Source organism: Heliangelus exortis, chromosome Z (genome assembly GCF_036169615.1).
Source record: "Heliangelus exortis chromosome Z, bHelExo1.hap1, whole genome shotgun sequence".
In the NCBI taxonomy this organism is placed as follows: Eukaryota; Metazoa; Chordata; class Aves; order Apodiformes; family Trochilidae; genus Heliangelus; species Heliangelus exortis.
The window spans coordinates 28815965-28830405 of NC_092454.1; the positions used below are offsets into that span (position 1 = coordinate 28815965).

General features: G+C 41.4%; 1 protein-coding gene and 1 long non-coding RNA gene across 2 annotated transcripts in view; both read right to left on the reverse strand.

The window, feature by feature from the left end:
• The window catches only part of LOC139789595 (uncharacterized), a 150717-nt gene extending 139287 nt beyond the window's left edge, over nucleotides 1-11430 (reverse strand). Inside the window, exon 1 of the long non-coding RNA XR_011723203.1 lies at nucleotides 11417-11430. This is a non-coding gene — a long non-coding RNA (uncharacterized lncRNA). The remainder of the gene's footprint in view (nucleotides 1-11416) is intronic.
• Nucleotides 1-14441, reverse strand: part of PAM (peptidylglycine alpha-amidating monooxygenase) — a 457165-nt gene that overhangs the window by 430050 nt on the left and 12674 nt on the right. The window lies entirely within an intron of this gene.

Consider the following 14441-nt stretch of genomic DNA (forward strand, 5'->3'; position numbering starts at 1 on the left):
CTTCTGTTGTGCAGAAGATTCCTCCTAAGAGGGAAGGAAGGGAAAATTTTCAAACTAATTTTTGTAATGAGGTAAAATCTAAATTTGAAATGTTGTCCTCATTTTATAAGCATGCATTTGTGTGGTTTAATTAAAAATTACAAATATTAACATTATAACAATTATAAGTCTTAATATATCTTTTGTTCATATACATGAGCAATCTGTATGATAAATATGCATTCTTTGAAGCCAGCAATTTGCATTTATTTTTCCCTTCACTCCAAGATCTCATGTTTAAATCTTGCCCAGAAAAATTCACTGCAGAAAATGTATTTGTACAGACCTAGCAAGCACCCTGATTTTTTCATGTGCCTGCACAGTTACCAATAAATTTAATTATTTTCTATCTAATAACTTACATAAAATTATTAGGATTCTGAAATTTCTCTTTTCAAAAATATTACCATGATTTTTACTGTGCTATATCCTTGGAGTCTGAAGGCAGAAGAAAAATGGGTATCTTTGTTTATTTATTTTAGGGAAGATAGGCCCAGTAATAAAATTAAATAATATTTATATTTAAAATCGTAATAAACTTGAAGAGAGAAGCATTTGTGAACACTAAAGCAAGGGAATGCAGGTTAAAATTTTTGTTGTTTATTTTTAACCTATCTGCTTGAGTTTGAGCCCTTCTTGGGGAGGACAAGTTGGTCAAGTTACATTACCAATCTATAGTTTGGAAAACCTTAAATCTTGTCCTTGCCTTTGTAAAAGAAATTAGGAACTTAACATTGATCTTTGATTTTCTGTTTGCATGTCTCGTATTATTTATGCTTTGATCTGTGGCCCTGATACGTGTGATACATGATTCAGGTCTTAACCAGTGGAAGTGCAGCCCAGACTTCCTTTCAAAGTGTTTAATGTTATGTGTCTTATCTCTGGAATAATGTAAAATTTAGTTTCAGGGCCCTAAAACCTTGCCAGGTCAGTGAAGAGATGCAGTAGAAAGGTGTTCCTTCTAGCATCACAGCTGCATGTCTGTTGAGAGAAGTAAGGAAGTCTGATTAAATCTTACACATAAGGGATTGCAACCAAGGTACATAAGGTGTGTGTGTGTCTGTGTGTGTGTTCTGAGGATTTTGTAATGGGAGAGGGGGCCCCAGGGGTTTCTCCTGTGAGAAGCTTCAAGAAGCTCCCCCAGCTCCAAAGTGGGAACTGTCTTCTGGCTGAGGCCGAACTGACAGGGATAACCATCTGCATCACCATCCTTAGGAAGTGGGAAAAGAAACTGCTAAAAAGACCTGAAGGAGGGAGAAAGGTGGAGGTGAGAGCAATACCTATGCAGATACCAAGGTCAGTGAGGAAGGAGGTGGAAGATGGAGCAGATATTTCCCTGCAGCTTGCAGAGGGGAGTGGTAGAGCAGTCCATGAAGGACCATGGTGTAGATGTGGACCTGCTGTGCTGTGTTGGAGGAGCCTGTGTCAGGGGAGCTGGCTGTGGCAGAAGAAGGCTGTGATTCTGTGGGAAGCCCATGCTGGAGCAGTCTGTGTTCAGGAAGGACTGCACGTCATGGCAGGGACTCAAGTTGAAGGAGTTTGTGAAGAACTTTCCTGAGGAGGCACCCCACAATGGAGCAGGGGAGTGTGAAGACATTCCTCCCACCCCCTCAAGGACAGAACTGCCCCTCCCTCAAGGTATGGTGAACTGACTGCAGCTCCCATTCTGTGTACTCCCTGCATGCTGGGGAGGGGAGGAGGTGAAGAAACTGGGAGCAAAGGAATTAGAGCCCAGGAAGAAGGAAGGGGTGGGGTATGTAAGGTGATGTGAGCAACAGCATTTATTCAGATTTAGCTCCTTCTGTTTGGGCTTGTTATGCTTAAGTAAGGACAGCAGCTTAAGTAAATGGGCACTGTGAATGTGTGCAACTTGTGTATTAAGGAAAGCCCTTACCATCTAGCATGACCACCTAGCACCTTCTGTTTGGGAGCTCTACCTGATTATTTTCCTTTTTGCAACAGCAGCTTCAAGAAGCAGTCACTAAGAAGTGTGACAGTTTTGTGTAAAAGGTAGGTCTGCAGCCCCAAAGTACTTCAGTCTTTGAATACTCTGCCAAAAAAAAAAAAAAAAAAAAAGTGATGGCTAACAACCTCTAGCCTCTTCTGTCTGGGAGCTGTGCCACCTTGTTTTCCCTTTTTGAAGTCCATCTTCAGGAAACAGACACTGTGAAGGTTGGCCATGTCAAGATAAAAGGGAAGACAGCAGCCCAGTGTGGCTCCAGCTTTAAATAGTGTGCCAAGGTAAAGCAGTGGCCAACAACAGCATTCCCCTCTAGCCATTCAGTTTAGGATTTACAACTACTTGCCTTCCCTTTTGGAACTGTGGCTTAAGAAAACAGGCACCACGAAACATGTACATTTTCAAGTTTCAAGGAAAGGCCACAGAACCAATTTTCTTTGATCATTACATTGTTCCACCATGAGCATTCATATCCAGCCCCTTCTCTTTGGGAGATGTGCCTGCTTGTTTTCCCTTTTACAATACAACTGCATCTTTAGGAAAAAAGCATCACGAATGTTATCAGAGTCAGGTAAAAAAGGGAAGCCCTCAGGCCCAATGTGGTTCTGGTTTTGAATAGTGTGCCAGGGGAAAGTAATGTCCAGCAACAGCCATTTGATGCCTCCTTGTTTTCCCTCTTGAAACTGCAGCTTCAGAAAAGATGCACTAGTGATGTGTTCAGCTTTAGGTTAAAAAGGAAGCCAGGAGACCCAAAGTGCTTACAGCTTTGAATAATGTGCCAGCAGAAAGTGATTACCAGCAACATCATTCCCCTCTACTTTCTTGTGAGCTGTACCTGCTTGTTTTTCCCTTTTCGAAGTGTGGTTTAAGGAAACAGACACTGTGTTTTCAAGTACCAATGGAAGCCCACAGTCCCAAAATTTTTAGTAGTATTCCACCAAGGGCATTCACGTCTAGCACCTTTTCTTTGGGAGCTCTGCTTACTTTTACTGTACTTTTTGCTGTTCTTATTGGAACTCTGGCTTCCGGAAAAGGGCTTTATGAAGGTTTTTGGTATCAGGTTGCAAAAGAAGCCTGCAGCTCCAAAGTGCTTGGGGCTTTGAATGCCGTGTCTGCAGAAAGTGATGGCCAGCAGCAGCACTCCCCTCTATCCCTTCTGTTTGGGAGCTGTGGCAGCTTCTTTTGCCTTTTGGAACTGTGGCTTCAGAAAATGGAGACTGTGAAATTTGGTAGTGTTAAGTTAGAAAGGAAGCGCTGAGCCCCAAAACATTCGGGCTTTTAACAATGTTATGGCAAGCTGAGAGCCAGTAATAGCATTCACATCTACACCCTTCTGTCTGGGAGATGTGCCTGCTTGTTTTATTCCTTTTGAAACTGCGGCTCCATGAAACAGGCACTACAAAGGATGACAGTTTCAGGTAAAGAGAGAAGCACCCAGGCCTAGAGTGCTTTGGGCTTTGAAAATTGTGCCAGGGGAAACTGATGCCAGTAACAACATTCACGTAACAACATTCAAGTACTGATGTGCCAGCTCGTTTTCTTTTTTAGACCTCAGGCTTCAAGAATTGGGCATCACAAAGAGTGGCAGTTTTGGGTTATAAGGAAAGCCTGGAGCCTTGAAGTGCTAAGGGCTTTAGACAGTATGCAGTGGAAAATGGGCACCAGCAACAACATTCACATCTAGGCCCTTCTATTTGGAAGCTGTGCCTGCTTGTTTTCCCTATTGCAATTGCAGCTTCAGCAAATAGCCAAGACGAATGTGGACATTTTGAAGTACCAAAGGAAGCCCGCAGCCCAGAACTGCTTTCATTAGTGTTCCACCAATAGCATCTATGTCTATCTTTTTCATTCTTGGGAGCTCTGTCTGCTCTTAATGTGCCTTTCCTTTTGGAACAGCTGCCTCAGGAAACAGGCATTGCAAAGGTTTTCAGTATCAGCTACCAAGGGAACCCTGCAGCTCCACAGTGCCTGAGGCTTTGAATGTTGTGCCAGGGGAAAGTGATAGCCAGAAACAGCATTTGAGTCTAACTCCAGTGGGATCTGCGGCTGCTTGTTTTCCCTTTTGCAACTGTGGCTTCTGGAAACAGGCATCACATATGTTAGCCATCTCAGGGCAAAAGGGAAGACCTCAGAGCCCAGTGTGGTTCCAGCTTTCTCCTCTGTTTCCAGAGGGGAAGTATGGCTGAAATTTAAGGTGATAAGGCATGCCGGTATTCTCTAGCATTGTTGGGTTTGAACAGCTTGCCAGTGGAAGGTGAGGGCCAGTGTGTTTGGGAGCTGTGACTGGATTTTTGAAATGTTCAAGTAGTTTTGTAGGAAGTTGGATACAAAGGGACTGGGATGTCTGCAGTTTTAGGTGGTAAGACAAGCCCTGAGTTCTGGCATTTTCAGGCTCTTAATAGCCTGCCAGTGGAAGGTGAGTGCCAGCAACAGTTCTGAGTTCTCAGGCCTTCTGTTAAGGGTAAGTGCCTGGACATTTGCAAAATGTGGATCAGAGTTTTGGCAAAAGCTGGTTACTGATGGGCAGGGATGTTTGCATATAGACGTGGTAAAGCATGCCTGGAACTCCAGAGTTTTGCTTTGAATAGAGTTCAAGGGGAAGGTGAGGGCCAGCTGAAGATTTTGAGGCTTGCGTCTTCCTTTTGGAAGAAGAGCCTGGACATTTGTGAATTTTGGAGTGGAATTTTGGTGAAAACTGGAGGCTGAGGGGAGAGATGTTTGCAGTTGCAGTTGCCAAGGCATGTCCAGAGTTCCAGTGTTCTTGGGGCTTTGAATAGCAGTCCAGAGGAAGGTGAGGGCCAGCAGACGCTTTCTTTTGGAAGCAGTGCCTGGATTTTTGAAATTTTTGAGCTGATATTTGATGAAAGCTGGAAACAGAGAGGAAGAATGGCTGCAGTTTGAGGTGATAAGGCATGCCAGTATTTCCAGTGTTGTTGGGCTTTGAGTAGCTTGCTAGTGGAAGGCGAGGGCCAGCCACAACTTTCAGGGCTCTCAACTTGTGTTTGGGATCATTAACTGAATGTTTGAAATTTTGGAGTAGAGTTTTGGCATAGTCTTGATACTGAAGGGTAAGGATGTTTGCAGTTTCAGTTGTCAAGGCATGTTCAGAGTCCCAACATTCCTGTGGTTTTGAATAGCATTCCAGGGAAGGTAAGCAGCAGCAGAAGCTTTCAGGGCTCACACCTTCCTTTTGAAGGCATTGCTTGGATGACCGAAAAATTGGAGCAGGGGGTTACCAAAGTGGGCAGTAGGAATGTTTGCAGATTAAGGTGGCAAGGCATTCCCTGAGTTCCTGTGTTGTTTGTGATTTGAATAGTGTTCAAGGGAAGGGTGAGGGACAACTGAAGTTTTCAGTGCTTGAATTTTCCATTCAGAAGCAGTACCTTGATATTAATGAACTTTGGAGTGGAGTTTTGGTGAAAGGTGTAAACTAAGGGGAGGAATGTTTGCAATTTTAAGTGCTAAGGCAAGCGTGAAGTCCTAGTGTTGTTGTGGGTTTGAATACTGTGCCAGAGGCAGGTGAGGGCCAGCAAGAGCTCTCAGGGCTCTCAGCCCTGAAAGTGCTTTGGATATGTGACTGGATTTTTTAAATTTTGGAGCACACTTGCTGTGGAAGATAGTAACTGAGAGGAAGGATGGCTGCAATTTTAGGTGGTAAGGCACTCCCTGAGTTCAAGTGCTGTTGGGCTTTGAATAACATGCCAGTAGAAGGTGAGGGCCAATAACAGCTTACAGCACTCACACCTTCTGTTTAGGGGCAGTACCTGCACATTTGGGAATTTTGGAGCAGAGTGATAATGAGAACAGGAGTAGCAATAATTGCTGTTTTAGGCAGCAGGGCAGGGCTGGAGTTCCCATGTGAGCTTGAGCTTGGAATATTGTACTAGAGGCAGGAAAGGGCCAGCCACAGCTTTCAGATTTGCACCTTCCATTAAGAAACAATGCCTGGACCTCTGAAATTTTTGACTGGAGTTTTGGCAAAAGCTGGATACTGAGGGTCAGACATGTTTTTAGGTGATAATGCATGCCTGAAGTTCTAGTGTTTTTTTGGGCTTTGAACAGAGTACCAGGGGAAGGTAAGAGCCACTGACAGTATTCGGCTCTTGCATTTTCTGTTTGTGAACAGTTCCTGGACTTTTTAAATTAATGAACAGATGAGTAATTAAACTGGCAGAAGTAATATTTGCAGTTTTGTGTGGTTAGACATGCCTGGAGTTCCATTTTTCTTGGGATTTTGAGTAGCAGTAGAGCCAAAGGTCAGGGCCAGCAGAATCTTTCAGGGATTGCACCTTCCTTTCTATGAGCAATGCCTGGATGTTTAAAAATTTGGAGCTGAGTTTTAGTAAAAGCTGGAGACTGAGGCTTAGGACTTTAATTTCACTGATGGATCCTGCTGTCTCACAGGAATTGAGCAGAGGTGCAAAGCTGCCTTTCTGAGTTCTCATGTATGGCAAGTCACAGAAGTGGCTGAGGGAAAGGTGGAATTGAGCCAATTGGCAGAGGTCAGTGTTATCCATCTGACCCTGGACATTCCTGAACTGGAGGACTGGTGAGCATTTTACACTGAGCCATCGATGACAGTAAATACCTTGTGTGTGCATTTGAAAGGCTAGACAAGGAACAACTGGCAGTGCAGAGGGAAACCGATCTGGGCTACCACTCTGTGGCAAGATATCACTTCCCAGAATTTAGATCCCCCATACCTAAAATCTGGTCCATTAAAGAACATCAAGTTCTAAATTTCCCCAGCAGATCTGGAGTGGCAGCACAGAGAGAGATGAGCTGCTTTTAAATCAGAGGGTCCCTGCTGGGGACTGGTAATAAACAGCAAGATGCAACATACCAGTGGGCCTGTGACAAATGGGTGGATTTAAGTATTGCACACTTTATCCACAGCTGTGACATATGTGCCACAATCAAATCAGACAGATTGTTAAAACTTTGTGGAACAAGGGACACTGGTGTAAATTACAAATAAGGAATAGGCCTGGCAGGCTGATGGCACCACGCTCCCTCAGGCTCACTGGGGTATGCGTTAAGTGCTTGCAATGGTGGAAGCAAGCATGGAGTGGTTGGATACATACCCTGTGGCTCATGCCACTATCTGTAATAGTATTCTGGGCCTTGAAAGGCAATTCTTGTGGTGGCACAGTATCCCAGAGAAGATCAAATCAGACAGTGAGACTAATTTAAAAGAAAAAACAAAAAACTAATATGCAACTGGGCCAAAGAATATGGTATTGAATGAATATTTCATATCCCGTACCACATACCAGCCTCTGGAAAAACTGAATGCCACAATGGCTGCTTATCACCACTCTAAACACAATGGGTGGTGGAGCTTTCAAAAATTGGGATAAATATTTCACACAAGCCACCTGGATAGTTAATACCAATTGAGCTGGTACTGCCCAGTCAGATATTTTACATACAGTAGAAGGGGATATGCATGAGAAAGGAATCTGTAAGGCATCCATGGGATTGTATCTGCTCCAGATCCCAGATATACTTGGTGGATAATGCAAGGAAGATGGTGAAGTCCAATATGTGTCACTGGGGAATTTAACCCTGGTTGAGATAATTTAATTATAGGTTGTATAGTGTTAGCTACTGTGTAACAATGATAAGTACCCAGGAAATTCAAGATCAGCTTGCAGCATGTGGGTATGAACTGCAATGAACTTCATAACTTCTTTCCTGCCCTGAGGGATTTTCATGGATGAAGATCTGCAAACTAATCTCTGAATTAACAGAGTTAATTTTACAGGAATAATATGAGGACCTAGACAGAGGGTTTTGTTTAGGACCCTGAGGAATCCAGGTGACAGAAAAGAGAGGGCATCAGTGTTTCTTCCCATTCTCTGCCACCCTATAAAAACCATGAGGGTGGGAAAGTCCACACTTCCATCCTGTCTTCCTCCCTTTGCTATCTGGCAGACATATTGGAGAGAGAGAGGGAGGCTCATACTATTTGTCTCCATGTTGTTTGTATCAGCAGCCACTGAAACTGTGTTTCGAATACATTCATATATTCTTCATTATTACTGCACATGTTAATATCCCTTCACTGTTCTATTAAATCTGCTCCATTTTAAACTTCCAGCATTGAAGTCTCTCTTCCTTATTCCTCCTTCATCTCCCCTAGAAGGGTAGGGGAGAATAATAGATGACCTGTCATGCCCCACAGGGTGGGTGAAGCACTGTCACATCTCACAAAGTGAGCACAGCTCCCCAGAGGAGGAGGCCAAACCAAATATCACATCCCACAGAGTGGGTATTGGTGGAGTTCCCCAGAGCTGGGGTCAGCCCAGGGAGATTTGGGCTGGACCCCCTTGCTTTCTTAGCTCCAGAGAAGCCTAGGTGCATCTGGGCATGATCCTCCTCCTCGTCTACTTAATCTCTTTTAATAAACCATTCAGCGGGATTAAGTTTGGGAATTCTCTGTGCAGTACTCGGAAACAAGATTATTGCCCAGGAGGTTACTTAAAATTTTACTTAAAATTTTACTTAATTTTACTTAAAAATGAGTAAGATTATAAAGCATGTGAGATTACAACTGGCAGAATTATAAATGATGGTACTTTCAAAGCAATGGATTACAATTTAGCAGAACTTAAGGAAGTTGTCAAAAGAACAGGTTACACCTAACAAAACTTAGTAAAGGATCAGGTAGTTAAAGTTAGAAACTATGTTACCCTTACATGTCATGATAAGGATAGAAACAAGACAGAGAGAGATAAAGAAGAGGTAAGAAAGCTATAACCACCCTTGGATCCAGTGATGATCTCGGTAGAAAGTTGTGGTCCTTGGATGGCAGGTGCACATCCAGCATTTTGAGTGTGCATCTCTTATGCTGCCTGAACCCACCTTTTAGGGAGGGGATTTGATTTTGTTGTATCTTGCACAGCCAGGTGTTCACTTGGGCCCCTCCAGATGAGATGACACAGCAATAATCCTGATTTCTGTGCATGGGCCCTCTCCAGTGTCTCTACCCGGGGCACACACAAGATGTCACTCTGCCTCTGCAGGGCACAGCTTGCCTGACCCTGTCCCTTATGGAATAAGGACAGTGTCCTGCCTGTCAGGGTGGCATCAGACAGAGCTCCCCTTGCAAGGACAGTGTTCAGCTGATGGGGATGGCCACTGAAGGAGGGGCTGCTCTTGTGAGAATAGGGCCCCATTTACCCAAATGAGGGTCTCTCCTTGAGAGAAGAGAGTCCAGGTGGCTATCGAATGAGGCCTCCACCCGAGTGCAATGTCCATTTTGTCAGGATGGCTGTTTTGAGACAAATATCCTTTTTGGGATTCTTCACCACCTAAGCTCTTAAGCAAAAGTGGCCGTGATTGACAGCGTTTGGCAGCCTGCGCTTTCACTTGTTAATCTTTTCACTGCAGGTTCAGTATATGTACACATTCTTATTTCTACCTTTTTTTGTTTGTTTGTTTAGTACCTGGAAATTATTAAAAACACTTTAATGCAAGTTTACATATCTCATTTTTTGAACAAGATACAAGGTCTTGGAAGTCCAAGTGTCTTGTTCTGCAAACCCTCTAAAAATTGAACTTCAGGACAATGCGAAGAGAAAAAATTTTGAACTTCTACCATGGTTCAAATAGTAAAGAACTGGGGACACTATACACAGAATAAAGAGACTTATATTTGTGGTATGCATTCCAAAGCTCTACAGTAATTGAATTTGCAACCAGATTTAAGTTAAAGCAAAGTGAATTTGTAATATTCATTATTAAGAGCTTGCTAGAGCAAGAATTTTCATCTAGGCGAAGCTTTTTTAAGCAATCCAAATCAAAAACTAGGATTTAGAAATACCGTTTTCCAAGTGCTGTTAGTTTTTTTAAGAATTCCAGGCCATTTGTTCTGCTGGGTACCCTTCAAGGTCAGTTAAGGAGGATATGTATTTTTAAAGCAAGTGGGATTGCTATAGAAAGAATAAATGCCGAATTAACTCCCCAGGCTTGATTTTGAATGCCTTTGATACTGCATTTTTCATATGCAGTAACAGTCTTAGAGATAGCATCCTTTTAAAATAAATTCAAATACAGATTTTTTAGAAAATTCCTAAGAGACTCCAAGTTCCCATCAATTATTGGTGAGGCTTCAGAATCTAGGTTGCAAGTTATTTTTGTAAAACCAGACTTTTAAAAAGACTTTACAATTTTATTATAATTCCTCTGATACAAACCCAACTATTTATTATCTTGTGCTGAAAGAAACAAATAGGTGCCCTTGCCACTGTGAGTGTGAAGTTTCAGCTACATCAAAAGCCTACTTTCATGTAAGCTTTTCCTAGTTCTCTTTGACAAAGTCCAAGGCCAGCAAATATCCAGGAAATCTCTGGCTAATAGCTTCTATGATATGCAAAATATCCTGTGCCCTAATGACTTCTCCTTCAAGGCTGTTCTGCATTAACCTAAAAAACAAAGCATATATAAAGAGACAGGAAAATACATCTCTTTATATTTTCACATGATTCTCTTGAGTGAAGTGGAAAATGTTACGTAACAGATCAACTTCTGGCATCTGAATACCACCAGTGCTGTATTTTCTAATCACTGTATTTATTTAACAAAGTACCTGATTTTTCATTGTTGTTGGAAAACAGAACTAGCAACTCGTAAAAGAAAACAATATATTGAAAAGAGACAAGAATAATCTAGCAGGACAACCTTTGTGTTCCCCATGCAGGTTTGAGATTTTGCCTGTAGAGAGCTGTTGAAATATAATGTGTGGTCAAAGTTTCACAGAAATGAAAAGTAGAAGAAAAAAAAAAAAAAGAAAGTGAAAAAAACAGGAGAGAAGGGAGAAGGGAATGGAGAGAGGGTCCAAGTAGTTATTATCTTGGTTATAAACAGATACCAGCATTTTAATACCTAGTAGAAAATTCTGCAACCTTTTCCACGAAATCTGCAATTTTGCATTACCAGTAATGCAAAGCCTTAATGTTCAATTGTTTTATCTTTGTGTATTCACGATTTGGCACTTTTGAGCTACACTGTTATGTGAATTATTTTTAAGTGAAAAATACTAGATTCATCATGTTTATGGGAGGCTGCACAAAATATGTGGATAGATATCCTTTAACAATCAGAATTTTTTTTCAACAATACAAAGAAGACCAAAAAAATCTTATTTTTTAAAAGAAGATTTTAACATCTTTAATTTATATAGCATACAACCTTTTTGCTTTTTCATACCAGATGAGTTTTCTGACATTGTCCATGCTGGCTAGGGCTGCAATAAATTTGCATTTCTCTGCTTCCCAAGGTGAGGAGGAGTACAGGTTTCTGAGGAATTCCCAAAGGTAACTAGCCCAAACGTGATTTGGCTCCAATTGTGATTATAGCTTTCATAATATCACTAGGCAGACAACATGGAAAAACAGAATGAACAAGAAAAACAACAACAAAACCCCAAACAAACAAACCAAAACAAATCCAAGACAAAAAAACAGGGGGATATAAAAATGCTCATTTGAGAAAAGAAGAAAAGTCACAGAATGAAAAAATTAGCTTTAAAGGGATGCATCCCTTTTGAGCAATTTAATTCTACTGGAATTGCAAGTTTTCTGGACTGAATTCATGCCAGTTAATAAATGAGTTCTGAAAGATACAAAGGTATGTTTTGATGTTGCTACTAGTCCTTGAATATGAAGCTCAGAAAATACAGATGGAAGCAATCTGTGTTTTGAGTAAGCAGTAACACCTAATGAGACTGCAAAGTATTAAATTATGTCACAGTTCTCTCATCTTAAAACATCAATTACTTGTAAATGAGGAACAGTAGAAGACAGAATTAAGTGTTTTATTTAGCTGTTGTTGTCATTTTGTTGTTCTTGGTTTTGTTTTGTTGATTGTTTTATTTGGTTTATTTTTCCTCTTAAAGCAACAGTGGCAGGCCAGCAAGAGAACGGGTAGATAAAAAATGTGGAAGCCCATTTTTTGTGGTACCTCATTGTTCTGTTTGGTATCATCCCTTCTCAAACATCTCAGTGGCAGTTGTTCTGCAGTTTCTCTTATCACATGTGCAGGAAAAAGCTAGAAATACTGAGCAATATTGAGCACTAGTAGGGGTTGTGCTCAAAGTGTGTCCATCCTCCTGACAAAGCTGGCAGCTCATGGCTTAGCAAAGTGTATTCTTCACTGGGTAAAAAACTGGCTGGATGAGCTGCCCTGAGAATTGTGGTGCATGGAGTTAAACTCAGCTGGTGGCTGGGCTCAGTGTTGGGACCAGTCTGGTTCAATATTATTATCAATGATCTGGATGTGGGGATTGAGTGCATCCTCAGTAAGTTTGCAGATTATACTAAGCAGGGAGAGAGAGTTGATCTGTCTGAGGGTAAGAAGGCTTTACAGATGGATCTGGGTAGGTTGAATTGATAGGCTAAGGGCAGTCATATGAGGTTTAATAAGGCCAAGTCCCGAGTCCTGCACTTGGGTCACAACAACCCTATGCTCCACTACAGGCTTGGGGAAGAGTGGCTGGAAAGCTGTCTCCTGGGCTGCTGGTTGACAGCCAGCTGAACATGAGCCAGTGGCATGCCCAGATAGTCAAGAAGGCCAAGAACACCCTGGCCTGCATCAAAAGTAGTGTGACCAGGAGGGCTAGGGAGATGATTGCCCTGCTGTACTCAACACTGATGAGGCTGCAATTCGAACACTGTATTCGGTTTTGGGCCTCTCAGTACAAGAGGGGCATTGGGTTGCTGGGCTTTGTCCAGAAAAAGGCTATGAAACCTGAAGAGTCTGGAGCACAGTGTGTGATTTTTTAGTCTGAAGAAGATGCAGTTGAGGGGAGACCATGTTGCTCTCTACAACTACCTGAAAGGTTGAAGTGAAGTGAGCATTAGTAATCACTAATAGAATGAGAGGAAATGGCCTCAAGTTGTGCCAGGGGAGGTTCAGATTGCATATTAGGAAAAATTTCTTTACTGAAAGAGTTGTCAGACATTGGAATAGGCTGCCCAGGGAAGTGATGGAGTCACTATCCCCGGAGGCTTTCAAAAACCTTGTAGATGTGGAACTTCAGGACGTGGTTTAATTGGAAATGGTAGAGTTGAGTTGATGGTTGCACTTACTAAACTTAGAGATCTTTTCCAACCCTAATGAGTCTATGATCCTAACTTGTCACTGCTTGTCTTTCTACCAATGGAGGCAGCAAAATAATTGTTGGAGTAGCACTTGTAAAATCTACTGTTTGACTACTACATTCCATTCATATTGAGTGGAAACTCAATAATGATTTTACATCATTATAAAGACCCTTAATCTCCTGTCTCAGGTAATGCATCATTTGCACTGGGGAAAATAAATGTCCCTATTACTAAGTAGGTACCTGCCCATTAATAGATTTGGCTCACCAGTGTTTTCAGTTCATTTAAAGGAAGTAGGGAATACAAAACCATTACTTATTTAGTATGCTCTAATATTAAAGCACAAAATCTAGGGAAATAACCCACTTCAGTGATATCCGTGTATATGTAAAACCATTTAGTGATTCTAGTGTGAAAGACTCTTCTTTCTTTCCATCTAGAATGAAGATAGTTGGATTTTAAAAATTGTTACCAGAATAAGACAACCCCAAACACTAAAAAGAAGCTTATTTCACTGGTATTTGTCCATTTCATTGAGATGTGCGCAACCAGTTCTCTGTACAGCTTCACCTATATAGTAGAGGATTACAAAAAAATAAAATGGTAAGGCCTGCATATGATACCTTTTTAAATTTAAAGTTTTAAAAGTATTCTTCCTGAATGCAGAAGTTCAGTGATATTTTTTTTTTTTTTTACCAAAACACATTTTAGCACCACCAAGTGGTGAAATGAGATGTTGGTAAAGATACCTTGTCAGGCACCTTTCAGAATGAAGTAAAATCATTAGTGTGTAGCTGTTAAAACATAAGACTAATTTTTTGTCCCCCCTCACCTAGTATACACCCAGCAAACAGAATGGATATACAAAGATACTTCCAGTGGCCACCAAAGTCAAAAACTGAGACAGGCCTAATGATTTTTTTTTTAACACTCATTTCCAAAGAATTAATTCTACTAAAAAAAATTAGCAACTAAGTTTTCTTAATGCAGTGATGATGAATTAAGAACTCAAAACCACAATCAGAATGCTGAGAAGAACACAATCCATGCATTAGGTTTTTAATCCTGTGCCTAATGCAAATCACATAAGTACTCCTGAAAGATGGTTTCAGAGCCCAGATATCTCCACTCCTGGGAGATACTTTTACCTAGGATGTAAACTTAGTCTATCCACGTTTCCACCATTTAGTTGCACTCATTTTTGCTTCTCTGCCTCTATTTAGTGACAGACACTACTAGTGTAACTCAATGTTGTAAGAATTGGTTGAGTGGGACCATCTGATACTTCTATACCAGGTCCCCTGATCTTTGAATCCCAAACTAATTCAGGAAAA